Below are 14426 nucleotides of genomic sequence, written 5' to 3' on the forward strand. Positions count from 1 at the left end.
CCAGGCCTACAACTGACTTTAGTGAGCTGTATTTAATCCACACAGATTATTATTATTATTATTCTTTCCGTTCTCAGACGTTATGTCTGGTTAAAAATGGAAAGTGATGTGGACCTTGATCAAGTGTGACTTCCTTTTAACTGTACGGTATATGTTACAATGCATTTAGGAACTTTCAGGTAATTGAACATGTATCAATAATTACAGATTTCTGTAGTTGTATATATGAGTTTGGATGTAGCTGTAGTGCGCTGATGTACTGGTGGATGTTGTGTGGTATGACTCCTGTAGTTCATAGTATAATTGGTATACTGTCAACTTTATCCTGATGCCACATGTCCTTGACTTCCTCAGCCACTTGGATGTATTTTTCATTTTTTTCTCCTGTTTTCTTCTGTATATTTGTTGTATTGGGTATGGATATTTCGATTAGTTGTGTTAATTTCTTCTTTTTATTGGTGAGTATGATGTCAGGTTTGTTATGTGGTGTTGTTTTATGTTATAATGGTTCTGTTCCAGTATAATTTGTATTCATCATTCTCCAGTACATTTTGTGATGCATACTTGTATGTGGGAACATGTTGTTTTATTAGTTTCTGTTGTATGTCAAGTTGTTGATGTATTATTTTTGCTACATTGTCGTGTCTTCTGGGGTATTCTGTATTTGCTAGTATTGTACATCCACTTGTGATGTGATCTACTGTTTCTATTTGCTGTTTGCAAAGTCTGCATTTATCTGTTGTGGTATTGGGATCTTTAATAATATGCTTGCTGTAATATCTGGTGTTTATTGTTTAATCCTGTATTGCAATCATGAATTCTTCCATCGCACTGTATATATTGCCTTTTCTTAGCCATGTGTTGGATGCGTCTTGATCAATGTGTGGCTGTGTTAGATGATACGGGTGCTTGCCATGTAGGTTTTCTTTTTCCAATTTACTTTCTTTGTATCTGTTGATGTTATGTGATCTAAAGGGTTGTAGAAGTGGTTATGAAATTGCAGTGGTGTAGCCGATGTATTTATATGAGTGATTGTTTTGTGTATTTTGCTAGTTTCTGCTCACTCTATAAAGAATTTTCTTAAATTGTCTACCTGTCCATAATGTAGGTTTTTTATGTCGATAAATCCCCTTCCTCCTTCCTTTCTGCTTAATGTGAATCTTTCTGTTGCTGAATGTATGTGATGTATTCTATATTTGCGGCATTGTGATCGTGTAAGTGTATTGAGTACTTCTAGGTCTGTGTTACTCCATTTCACTACTCCAAATGAGTAGGCCAGTATTGGTATAGCATAAGTATGTATAGCTTTTGTCTTGTTTCTAGCTGTCAATTCTGTTTTCAGTATTTTTGTTAGTCTTTGTCTATATTTTTCTTTTAGTTCTTCTTTAACATTTGTATTATCTATTCCTATTTTTTGTCTGTATCCTAGATATTTATAGGCATCTGTTTTTTCCATCGCTTCTGTGCAGTCACTGTGGTTATCCAATATGTAATCTTCTTGTTTAGTGTGTTTTCCCTTGACTATGCTATTTTTCTTACATTTGTCTGTTCCAAAAGCCATATTTATATCTTTGCTGAATACTTCTGTTACCTTTAGTCATTGGTTGAGTTGTTGATTTGTTGCTGCCAGTAGTTTTAGATCATCCATGTATAGCAAATGTGTGATTTTGTGTTGGTATGTTCCAGTAATATTGTATCCATAATTTGTATTATTTAGCATGTTGGTTAGTGGGTTCAGAGCAAGGCAGAACCAGAAAGGACTTAATCAGTCTCCTTGGTATATTCCACACTTAATCTGTATTGGCTGTGATGTGATATTATTTGAATTTGTTTGGATATTAAGTGTGGTTTTCCAATTTTTCATTACTATGTTTAGGAACTGTATCAATTTAGGATCTACTTTGTATATTTCCAATATTTGTAGTAACCATGAGTGGGGTACACTATCAAAGGGGTACACCATCAAAAGCTTTTTGGTAATCAATGTATGTGTAGTGTAGTGACCTATGTTTTGTTTTAGCTTGATATGTCACCGCTGCATCTATTATCAGTTGCTCTTTACATCCTTGTGCTCCTTTGCAACAGCCTTTTTGTTCTTCATTTATAATTTTGTTCTGTGTTGTATGTGTCATTAATTTCTGTGTAATGACTGAAGTTAATATTTTGTATGTTGTTGGTAGGCATGTTTTGGGGCGATATTTAACTGGGTTTGCTGTGTCTGCTTGATCTTTAGCTTTCAGATAAGTTATTCCAAGTGTAAATGTATCAGAGAATGTGTATAGGTCTGCAATGTAACTGTTAAATAATTTATATCTAAAAACAAAGATGATGTGACTTACCAAACGAAAGCGCTGGCAGGTCGATACACACACAAACAAATACAAACATACACACAAAATTCAAGCTTTTGCAACAAACTGTTGCCTCATCAGGAAAGAGGGAAGGAGAGGGAAAGACGAAAGGATGTGGGTTTTAAAGGAGAGGGTAAGGAGTCATTCCAATCCTGGGAGCGGAAAGACTTACCTTAGGGGAAAAAAAAGGACGGGTATACACTCGCGCACACACACACATACCCATCCACACATATACAGACACAAGCAGACATATTTAAAGACAAAGAGTTTGGGCAGAGATGTCAGTCGAGGCGGAAGTGCAGAGGCAAAGATGTTGTTGAATGACAGGTGAGGTATGAGTGGCGGCAACTTGAAATTAGTGGAGATTGAGGCCTGGTGGGTAACAGGAAGAGAGTATATATTGAAGAGAAAGTTCCCATCTCCGGAGTTCGGATAGGTTGGTGTTGGTGGGAAGTATCCAGATAACCCGGACGGTGTAATACTGTGCCAAGATGTGCTGGCCGTGCACCAAGGCATGATTAGCCACAGGGTGATCCTCATTACCAACAAACACTGTCTGCCTGTGTCCATTCATGCGAATGGACAGTTTGTTGCTGGTCATTCCCACATAGAATGCATCACAGTGTAGGCAGGTCAGTTGGTAAATCACGTGGGTGCTTTCATACGTGGCTCTGCCTTTGATCGTGTACACCTTCCGGGTTACAGGACTGGAGTAGGTGGTGGTGGGAGGGTGCATGGGAAAGGTTTTAAATAATTTAGTTAGATGTGAATGTGTTGAGGTGAACTTCTATAGCCAGAAATTTGTTATTTTATCTTTTCCACGGGCTTTTCAATTGTGAGTAGAATTAATTGCTCGGGTGACTTCATGTTGCAAAATTATCACTTCAGGCATTTGTGGTATCATCTTTTGTGTGTCTGTTTCTGCTTGTATCCACCGTGCATGCCTGTTATGTTGTACCGGGTTTGACCATATGTTGTTCCACAAGTTTTCCATGTCTGTTATGTTTGGTGGATTGCCTATTTTAATGTGTGTGTTATTTATTGTCTGGTAAACTTTCTTTTGGTTTGTGTTGAATGTTTGGTTTTGTTTCCTTCTATTTTCACTTTTTTGTATCTTCTAAGTCGTTTGGCTAATGCTTGTAATTTCTGCTTCTTTTCATCTAATTGCTCTATTGCTTCTTGTTGTGAGATTTTATCTAACCTTTTTCGTTTTTTGTCTGATATTTCATTTCTTATAAATTGTGTTAGCTGTCCGATGTCTTTTCTCAGTCTTTCTATTCTGATCTGTAGCCTGTGTTGCCATGCTGGTTTTGTGGGTTTCTTCTGTGTGTTGGTTGGTTCTGATCTCCGCCTAGTGTGTATATTTAGTGTAGTGCGTGCTCCTATATAAACCAGTAGTTGTAACTCTTCCATAGTTGTATTTTCATTTATTTTGTTGTGTATGATTGTGTTGATAGTTGTTATTGTTGTTTCGACTTGTGGGTTATTTGGTGGTCTATGCAAGAATTGTATGTATTTGTCTCTTTGTATTCTATATATGTCAGCTGAAATTTTTCTTCTATATCTAACATGTGTGTTTCATTCGTGTTCTATTTGTGCTTGTTCTGGTGGCTGTCTTAAGATTTCATTTTTTCATTTACCTCTGATTGTTTAATTGATGCATGTTGTTCTTTGTTTGTTTGCTGTGGGATGTTTGAGTCCATTACTGTTTTTTTTTCTTCTTCTGATTGCACATTATTTTGTTCCAGTATTTGTTGTGCTTGTTGTTTGATGTTTTCTAATTCTGACTGGGGTATCCTATTATTTTTTATTATTACACGGATCTGATCAGCTAGTCGTTGTTGTGTTAAAAATTTTAATTCTGGGTATCTGGTAATAAATGTTGTGTATACTTGTGATCTGTATCCAGTTGTGTTGGTTCCTAAGTTTGTTGCTTGGTAATAACAGAACATGAGGTGTCGCTTAACTTCATCTGACCATCTCATCCTCTGTCTTTGTTTTCCTTCTAGAGTGGTTGCAGGAAGCATATCCTGCAAAACACCTCTATTTGGATTTAAATCATTTTCCGTGTGGCTAGCAGTGTCGTTACCATTGTGGACGGGCATAGGGTTCAAGTGTCATCCCCGACCATGACAGCGCTTGTCCGAGGCTTCATTAGTTCTGTCCTGAACCAACTAATCATACTAAAAGGGGGGTTAGCCCTATTAGTGGTTTGTTCTTTTTGTCGTCTTTTACGAGTGGCAGAACATACTGGAGGCCTATTCTTTTCCGGGACCTCCACGGGTTTTTATTATTATTATTATTATTATTACTATTCTTTTTCTCTTTATTATGGTACTGTCTGTTGTGGAATAGTTTGAATGTGTTTGGTACTGTCTGTTGTGGAATAGTTTGAAAGTGTATCTACAGGGCATTCATTTAATGAAGTATGTATACTTAAGACAGTCCTTCATAGGAGAAGATTGACTGCAATGTTTTTGTTGTTCTCCTTGGATACCAGAACTGATAAGAGGCACAGGTGTGCTCTTACAAGATTTTTAAGTTTGAGTAAAATGAGTGCTGAGCTCAATGCAAATAAGGCTGAAATAAAAGCAGAGCCATAACACTTAAATACTGATTTACAGTCTCAAGTTGATGAGCGGGGCCACGTTGGATATTACTAATATGAGCACAGATACTGAAGGTACTAAGCTAGACACTAACAATATGAGCATGGAAGGTCAAAGTATTAGGTTCAAAAAAGTTTCACAAAGACTAAAGAACAAATAATCACTGAACAAAATGATAGACTAGAACTCACTAGTGCCTGTTTAAGAGATAAGATAGATAAACAGATTCAAAGGCTTGAACAACATTTTACAGTGTTGCATGAGATTAATAAAAAAATTCACAGTTACAAATTACAATGTCTACTTTGGTGATACATTGGATACATTTGGGGATACATTCTGATGCAATTAAACAATGTGACTTTGTGAGAAACGAATCAAATGAACAGTTTAGAGATATGTATGATGATTTAAAGCAGGTTAAAGATCTAAAAAAAAAATAAGAATTTGCCAAGGTACATAAACTAATCTCAGATGCGAAAGAAAGGTTAAATGTTTTAGAACAAAGAAAAGATCCTGTCATAACTATTTTCTCGGGCTTTACTCTAACAACTTTGGAATAGCAGGTCAGTAACTGAACTGAACCAAAGGTATGGGTATGATGGAATCATTTGTCAGTACACCTCCACAGGAGAAGCAGGTAGGACTGAGTATGAATTTCAAAAACTCTGGGAGAAACTAGTGAAGACAAAGGAGGAGTTTAATAAAAAGGGAGTTAATGAAAGTGATGGGTCTCCCATACATTTGGTAGAGGAATTGCATCTGAGAAGTGGGATTAACTTGTCCAAACTGTTTCCAAAATTTAAACTGGAAGGGGATGTTAATCCCACTCACTTTTTAAGAGTATTTTCTAAATCTTTGCCTAAGCAATGGGATAACTCTAAGAGAATTAGTTTTGCACTAAATTGTTTGGAAAAGGATGCTGCTGAATTGTGAACTGCTCATTCAGAAGAGTTATTTTCTTGGAATGATTTTTAGGAGGTGTTTAAGAAGAAATACTGGTCATCAGATACTCAAGAAAAATTAATGTTTGAATTACAAAACCCAAGGTACTACAACAATAGTTGGGGTTGTTTAAGAAGTACAAGGGTTGGAGCTTGAATAGTGGCAACTATTTATTCATAACTGATATAAAAGAGTTACATGTTTGCACCTATTACTGTCCTTCAAAGTAGTCATCAGCATTGTGTAGAAGCCGTTACCAGAAATGTGGAAGGTGTAGTATACCATTAGCAGAGCCTGTTCTGTTGATCGTGCGAATGGAGCGGTCTAAAGTTATGCTGATTCTCATGTACGACTGTGATGGTGCTGTCCTAACCCATTATGTTCCTCCATAGCACACCGTCAATGCACAGAATTACTGTTCATTTTTGGAGCATCACCTGTGACCAGCTTTGCAAAAGAAGTGGCGACACTTTCTGTGCAACCCACCCATCAGTTTGTATGACAATGCGCGGGCAGATACAGCGCAAGCTGTGGCTGCTCTGTTCGGTCGATGGGATTGGGAAGTACTGTACCATCCACCTTACTCCCCAGACTTAAGTTCTTGTGACTTTGATTTGATTCCGAAGATAAAGGAACCACTTCGTGGCATTCGCTTCAGAACTGTTCCAGAGATTTGACAGGCAGTAGACCGCTCCATTTGCACCATCAACAGAACAGGCTCTGCTAACGGTATATTACGCCTTCCACATCACTGGCAATGGGTTCTACACAGTGCTGGTGACTACTTTGAGGGACAGTAACAGGTGCAAACATGTAACTCTTTTGTATCAGTTTGATTAAATAGTTGCCACTACTTAAGTCCAGCCCTCATAAATTGAGATGCACCTTACAAGATCCCAATACTTACATGATCCTTTAGAACATAATCCATCACAATATGCCAGATGACCAGTCATTTGATTAAAGTGTTGATTCGTAGGCTATCACACCATATGGGGAAAGAAATATGGTGTCCTGTGTGGATGAGTGAAAATGACTTATTAACATTTTACATAAACTCAAGGTGGAGGGAGGACAAGGAAAGGAAAGGAAAGTGAAGGAACTAACAATACCAGCTGCATTAGGACTTTACGGAGAATCATCCATGATGAGTGAAAATGTGTGCTGAACCCATGATCTTCTGCTTACTTACTCATAGCCACTGATTCTGGATAAAGTCTCAATGCAGTTGATATCATTAGTCCCTTCCCTTCCCTTTCCGTTCTGGCCACCACCTGCCCCCCCCCCCTTCCCCCTGCCCCTTTACCCCATCCTCCATCTTCAGTTTACATATTATGTTCCACCTGCTGTCTGTTCTCTCACACTGATCCAAAAGAAGACACCACACATTCATATATCATTAACATTTATTGAGTGTCTTCATACATGGAGTCTACACACAAGGAGAACCATCTATCAGTTAGCAATGGGGGTAATTATTATCCACTGCTGTTTCAGAGGCTAAGTTGAAGCAAATTTTGTAATGTAAGAAAGCAAAAAAGCAACAGGAGAACAGTGTCCATCACCATATGCCAAATGACGAGTCATTTTCACACCAGTTGTTGGAAAACAACAGACATTCTAGGTCAAATGCTAGGCTTCAGGACTTAACAATGGAGGTGTAGACCCTCATATCGAGAAGATAGTAGTCCTCATCTGCTCAATAACTACTTAAGGGTGGTTACTCGAAGAAAAGGAAATGAAATCTGTGAGGAAAACCAATTGTTTAAAGTGATATTTTTGGGAAGGAAGTTTACATCCACCTAGTATCTTGAAGTGGAATATCATTAATCTCACAATAATTACTAACAGTAATGATAAAAATGTGTCTTTGTTCCATAGTATCAGAAAAGTAGGTTTTCTTACCAGGATTACTGGTCAGAAGGGCAAACATTGCATTGTACTTCTTAAAAACACATGCACTGCAATATTGAATTTATCTTCCAACACCAGGAAGAAACTTTCAATTAAAAATGTCCTCCCCTGTACAGGTCTTACATAATGCATATTAGTGCAGGTTGTGATGCATGAACAATGACATATGGAGGTTTGGATCTGGCCACAAGTCATGTATAAATAGCCAAAGCAGTTAAGGTGACTGCTCATGTAAAGTGATAAATCTAGGTTTGAATCCCAGTCTGGCATGAATTTTCACTGTTGTAATTTCATTAGACAGCTGATGGTTGTCTGAACTCCCAACTCCGTGAACATTTCATGTATTTCATTAGGCCTGTAGTCACCATAGTGCATTTTCCTTTTGGCATGCATGCATATCTATAGGAATGATGCAGTCACTGCAATATCATATGAGGCGTGTTTTCGAAGTAAGTACCACTTTGCCACACCGTGGCCGCAGTGCTGTGGTCGGCATTCTGCACATGCGCACTGGGTACCTACATCTGTTGTCTATGCACTGATGCCATTACAGTCTGATTCTTCCTTGTTAATGTTGTGTTCTGAGTGTTTAAGATGCCTCCGATAATTGTGAGTCCCTCCGACTGTGTAGTATGGGCTGTTATAAGATTTCTTTGTGCAAAAGGCCTAAAAGCAATTGATATCGTGAGATCTGTGCAGTTTATGGAGAAAACATCTTGAGTGACGGAATGGTAAGAAAGTGGGTGAGAGAATTTAAAGATGGCCGTACAAATGTGCATGATGAAAAACGGAGTGGGCATCCTTCGGTCATTACATCTACATCTACATCCATACTCTGCAAGCCACCTCACGGTGTGTGGCGGAGGGTACCTTGAGTACCTCTATCAGTTCTCCCTTCTATTCCAGTCTCATATTGTTCGTGGAAAGAACGACTGTCGATATGCTTCTGTGTGGGCTCTAATCTCTCTGATTTTATCCTCATGGTCTCTTCGCGAGATATACGTAGGAGAGAGCAATATACTGCTTGACTCTTCGGTGAAGGTATGTTCTCAAAACTTTAACAAAAGCCTGTACCGAGCTACTGAGTGTCTCTCCTGCAGAGTCTTCCACTGGAGTTTATCTATCATCTCCGTAACACTGTCGCGATTACTAAATGATCCTGTAATGAAGCGCGCTGCTCTCCGTTGGATCTTCGCTATCTCTTCTATCAACCCTATCTGGTACGGATCCCACACTGCTGAGCAGTATTCAAGCAGTGGGTGAACAAGCGTACTGTAACCTACTTCCTTTGTTTTCGGATTGCATTTCCTTAGGATTCTTCCAATGAATCTCGGTCTGGGATCTGCTTTACTGACAATCAACTTTATATGATCATTCCATTTTAAATCACTCCTAATGCGTACTCCCAGATAATTTATGGAATTAATTGCTTCCAGTTGCTGACCTGCTATTTTGTAGCTAAATGATAAGGGAACTATCTTTCTATATATTCGCAGCACATTACACTTGTCTACATTGAGATTCAATTGCCATTCCCTGCACCATGCGTCAATTCGCTGCAGATCCTCCTGCATTTCAGTACAATTTTCCATTGTTACAACCTCTCGATACACCACAGCATCATCTGCAAAAAGCCTCAGTGAACTTCCGATATCATCCACAAGGTCATTTATGTATATTGTGAATAGCAATGGTCCTATGACACTCCCCTGCGGCACACCTGAAATCACTCTTACTTCGGAAGACTTCTCTCCATTGAGAATGACATGCTGCGTTCTGTTATCTAGGAACTCTTCAATCCAATCACACAATTGGTCTGATAGTCCATATGCTCTTACTTTGTTCATTAAACGACTGTGGGGGACTGTATCGAATGCCTTGTGGAAGTCAAGAAACACGGCATCTACCTGTGAACCTGTGTCTATGGCCCTCTGAGTCTTGTGGACAAATAGCACGAGCTGGGTTTCACACGACTGTCTTTTTCAAAACCCATGCTGATTCCTACAGAGTAGATTTATAGTCTTCAGAAAAGTCATTATACTCGAACATAATACATGTTCCAAAATTCTACAACTGATCGACATTAGAGATATAGGTCTATAGTTCTGCACATCTGTTCGACGTCCCTTCTTGAAAACGGGTATGACCTGTGCCATTTTCAAATCCTTTGGAATGCTACGCTCTTCTAGAGACCTACGGTACACCGCTGCAAGAAGGGGGGCAAGTTCCTTCGCGTACTCTGTGTAAAATCGAACTGGTATCCCATCACGTCCAGCGGCCTTTCCTCTTTTGAGCGATTTTAATTGTTTCTCTATCCCTCTGTCATCTACTTCAATATCTACCATTTTGTCATCTGTGCGACAATCTAGAGCAGGAACTACAGTGCAGTCTTCCTCTGTGAAACAGCTGTGGAAAAAGACGTTTAGTATTTCGGCCTTTAGTCTGTCATCCTCTGTTTCAGTACCATTTTGGTCACAGAGTGTCTGGACATTTTGTTTTGATCCACTTACCGCTTTGACATAAGACCAAAATTTCTTAGGATTTTCTGCAAAGTCAGTACTTAGAGCTTTACTTTCGAATTCATTGAATGCCTCTCGCATAGCCCTCCTCACACTACATTTCACTTCGCGTAATTTTTGTTTGTCTGCAAGGCTTTGGTTCTGTTTATGTTTGCTGTGAAGTTCCCTTTGCTTCCGCAGCAGTTTCCTAACTTGGTTGTTGCACCACTGTGGCTCTTTTCCATCTGTTACGATCTTGCTTGGCACATACTCATCTAACAAATATTGTATGATGGTTTTGAACTTTGTCCACTGATCCTCAATAGAATCTGTACTTGAGACAAAACTTTTGTGTTGAGCCATCAGGTACTCTGTAATCTGCTTTTTGTCACTTTTGCTAAACAGAAAAATCTTCCTACCTTTTTTAATATTTCTATTTACGGCTGAAATATTCGATGCAGTAACCGCTTTATGATCACTGATTCCGTATTCTGCGTTAACTGTTTCAAATAGTTCGGGTCTGTTTGTCACCAGAAGGTCTAATATGTTATCGCCACGAGTCAGTTCTCTGTTTAACTGCTCAAGGTAGTGTTCAGATAAAGCACTCAAAAAAGTTTCACTGGATTCTTTGTCCCTGCCACCCATTATGAATGTTTGAGTCTCCCAGTCTATATCCGGCAAATTATAATCTCCACCCAGAACTATAACATGGTGGGGAAATCTACTCAAAATATTTTCCAAATTGTCCTTCAGGTGCTCAGCCACAATAGCTGCTGAGCCAGGGGGCCTATAGAGACATCCAATTACCATGTCTGAGCCTGCTTTAACCACGACCTTCACCCAAATTATTTCACATTTCGGATCTCTGTCAGTTTCCTTCGATATTATTGCACTTCTTATCTCTATAAACACACCTCCCCCTGTCTCTGTGGTATACATTCCAATCTGAGTTCAGGATTTCATTACTGTTTACGTCTGGTTTCAGCCAACTTTCTGTCCCGAGTACTATATGGGCGTTGTGACCGTTTATTAATGAGAGCAGTTCTGGGACCTTTCTATAGACGCTCCTGCAGTTTACTATTAGCACATTAATATTGTTATTCCCTGTTGCATTTTGCCTACTCCTACCTTGCCGCGTCTCAGTAGGCGTCTTGTCGGGCCTAGGAAGGGACTTCTCTAACCTAAAAAACCCACATGTGCACTCCACACATACTCTGCTACCCTTGTAGCCGCTTCCGGCATGTAGTGCAAGCCTGACCTATTCAGGGGGACCCTACATTTCTCCACCCGATAGCGGAGGTTGAGAAATTTGCACCCCAGTTCTCTGCAGAATCGTCTGAGCCTGGTTTAAGCCTTCCACTCAGCTCCAAACCAGAGGACCGCAATTGGTTCTGGGAACGATACTACAAATAGTTAGCTCTGATTCCACCACATGAGTGAGGCTTTCCGCCTTCACCAATTTCGCCAACCGCCTGTACGAACTGAGGATGACTTCAGGATGAAAGTTTGGTGCAGGAAGTGTACAATAAGGTGAGAGAAAACAAATGCTTTACGATTTCCTCCTTGTGGGATGACTTTCCTAATGTTTCTCGTAGTGTTTTGTATGGCACTGTGACTGAGCACTTGAATTACTGAAAATTGTGCGCACATTGGCTACTGAAAATGTTGATGGATGTGCACAAAACCAAACGTTTAGACAGTGCACTGACTTCCCTTGAGTGGTACTACAATGATGGTGATGATTTCTTAAGCCAAATTGTTATGGGCTATGAAACATGGGTGGCCTATATCACACCAGAATCAAAGCAACAGTCCATGGAATGGTGGCATTCAGAATCACCCAGAAAAGTGAAGTTTAAGCAAACAATTTCTGCCCAGAAAATCATGTGCACAGTTTTTTGGGACAGAAAAGGAGTATTGCTTGTGGAATTTCTGCCTCATAATGAGACAATCAGTGCAGCAACTTACTGTACGACATTGCACAATCTGCGCCATTCAATTCAGAACAAAAGACTTGGCAAGTTGAGCAAGGGCATCGTTTTGCTGCAAAATAATGCCTGTCTGCTTGTGACGAATCAGACCAAAGATCTCATCACATCTTTTTGATGGGAAACTCTAGATCATCGTCTGTACAGCCCTGATTTTGTACCCAGTGACTACCGACTGTTCCTGAACTTGAAGAAACATCTGGGCGGTCAGCATCTTCAAGACAATGACGAAGTCAAAACAATGGTGATGCAGAGGTTAACAAGTCAGGTGGCAGACTTCTATGAGGAGGGTATTCAAAAACTGGTACAACGTTATGACAAGAGCCTAAATATTGATGGAAATTATGTAGAAAAGTAGATTAAGGTACAGGCTTTTGTGTAAAATAAAATTATTAAGATATCTTAGCACGTCTTTTTTAAATTTCAAAACAGTACTTACTTAAAAAACACACCTCATACTTATCCACTGATAACAGGCAGCTACTTCGAATTAGAAGTGTACTGCATACAAGTGCCGGTTGTGATGTGTGAATGACAATATATGGAAGTTTGGGTCCGGCCACGAGCCATGCATGGATAGCCAAGGTGGTTGAAGCGAATGCTCGCATAAAGCAGGAAATCGAGGTTTGAGTCCCAATCCAGCACTGTGAATACATTTCACATATTTCATGAAGGCTGTTGTTGCTGCAGTGCCTGTTCCTTTGGACATGCATGTATGTCCAAACGAATACTGCATCGTACTTCTTAACAAGACAGGCACTGCAATATCATATCATACTGCGTCATAATATCATAAGTTATAACAAGATATCAAACAATATTTACATATGAACATGAATTTGAGCTTGTTAACCATTGTTTACTGTTAGAGGCAATTATTTGGAGCCATTTTTAATGGTCTAAGAAAACTGGTCTGTGAACTGTCAGATAAGAATGGTGTCGAATGTTCTTTTAACAAACAGAGACAAATGGCAGGTAAATGTTGAATGTACAGATTCCTCAAGACACAACCACAACTTTATCTAGTAACCATGAAGCCAGAGGCTTTAATAAGTTAAGAGTTTTTTTATTATTATTGGAGTCAATTTATAAAAATCATAGCATCCGGCCTATCAATACGGATCTCAGTGTAAAAGTCAGTGGATAACAAAAGAATCTTTTATATTATAGTTTGAAAGATTTGTTCAGTATTCAAATTCATCACACAGAAAGCCAGTCTTACTAATATTACATGGCCATTCATCACATGGAAAGAGCCTTGCTCTTTTTGAATTAGCCGGGCTGAAAGATGTAATTATTCATCCCATCTCACTCATTGTCTGCAACTGTTGGACGTTGCATTCGTGGTGCCTTTGTACTCTTATTATGAACAAGACATCAGGCAATGGACATTCAAACAACCTGTTTGAGCAGTTTCAATATGTCAAGTAGTGAGACTGTTTGAGGATACACTTGCTCTTGTTGCAAACAGGTCTGAAAGGCTTGAAAAATACAGGCATATTTCCATCCAATAAAAGTATTTTCCCAGACCACTTGTTTGCCCAGCAGCAGCAAACATCGACCAGCTAGCTCCTTTTGTTTCAAGAATCATAAGAGATGAAGCCACTGGTATAGTGCTTCAAACCGAAGATCCACAAGGCAAAGTGTCATAAGGGGAAGCATCAGATGCTGAGATATTTCAAGATGACAACTTCCAAGCCAATGTGCTCCTAGATAAATTTTCTCTGTGTTCTACAACTGAAAAAATTTCAGAACCACAAGATGAGTAGATCACTTTCTCTAGGACTTTATAAATGAAACTGGGTGGATTGGTTGTGGATACTGGAACTTCTGGTATGCTGTCATAATTCTCTTTGTCATGAAAGCTACTAATGTGTCCTCCAAAGATTTACTTCATAGAAAGTGCAAAGAAAATCACCAACAGGGTGTGAGCATTTGGGTGTGTGAGTGTGTGTGTGTGCAAATGTGTGTACTTTTGCTAGAAAAAGAGAAAGGGCTTGAAAGCCAGTCTGAATACTGTTTCCTGTAGGATGTATGTGCCACACATCAGCCAGCTATAGGTGAATGGTTGGCTTTCCTGTATTTTGTGTGAGAACTATTAGTTTAATATTTTCGATG

The sequence above is a fragment of the Schistocerca americana genome, chromosome 4, assembly GCF_021461395.2.
Source record: "Schistocerca americana isolate TAMUIC-IGC-003095 chromosome 4, iqSchAmer2.1, whole genome shotgun sequence".
Lineage (NCBI taxonomy): Eukaryota > Metazoa > Arthropoda > Insecta > Orthoptera > Acrididae > Schistocerca > Schistocerca americana.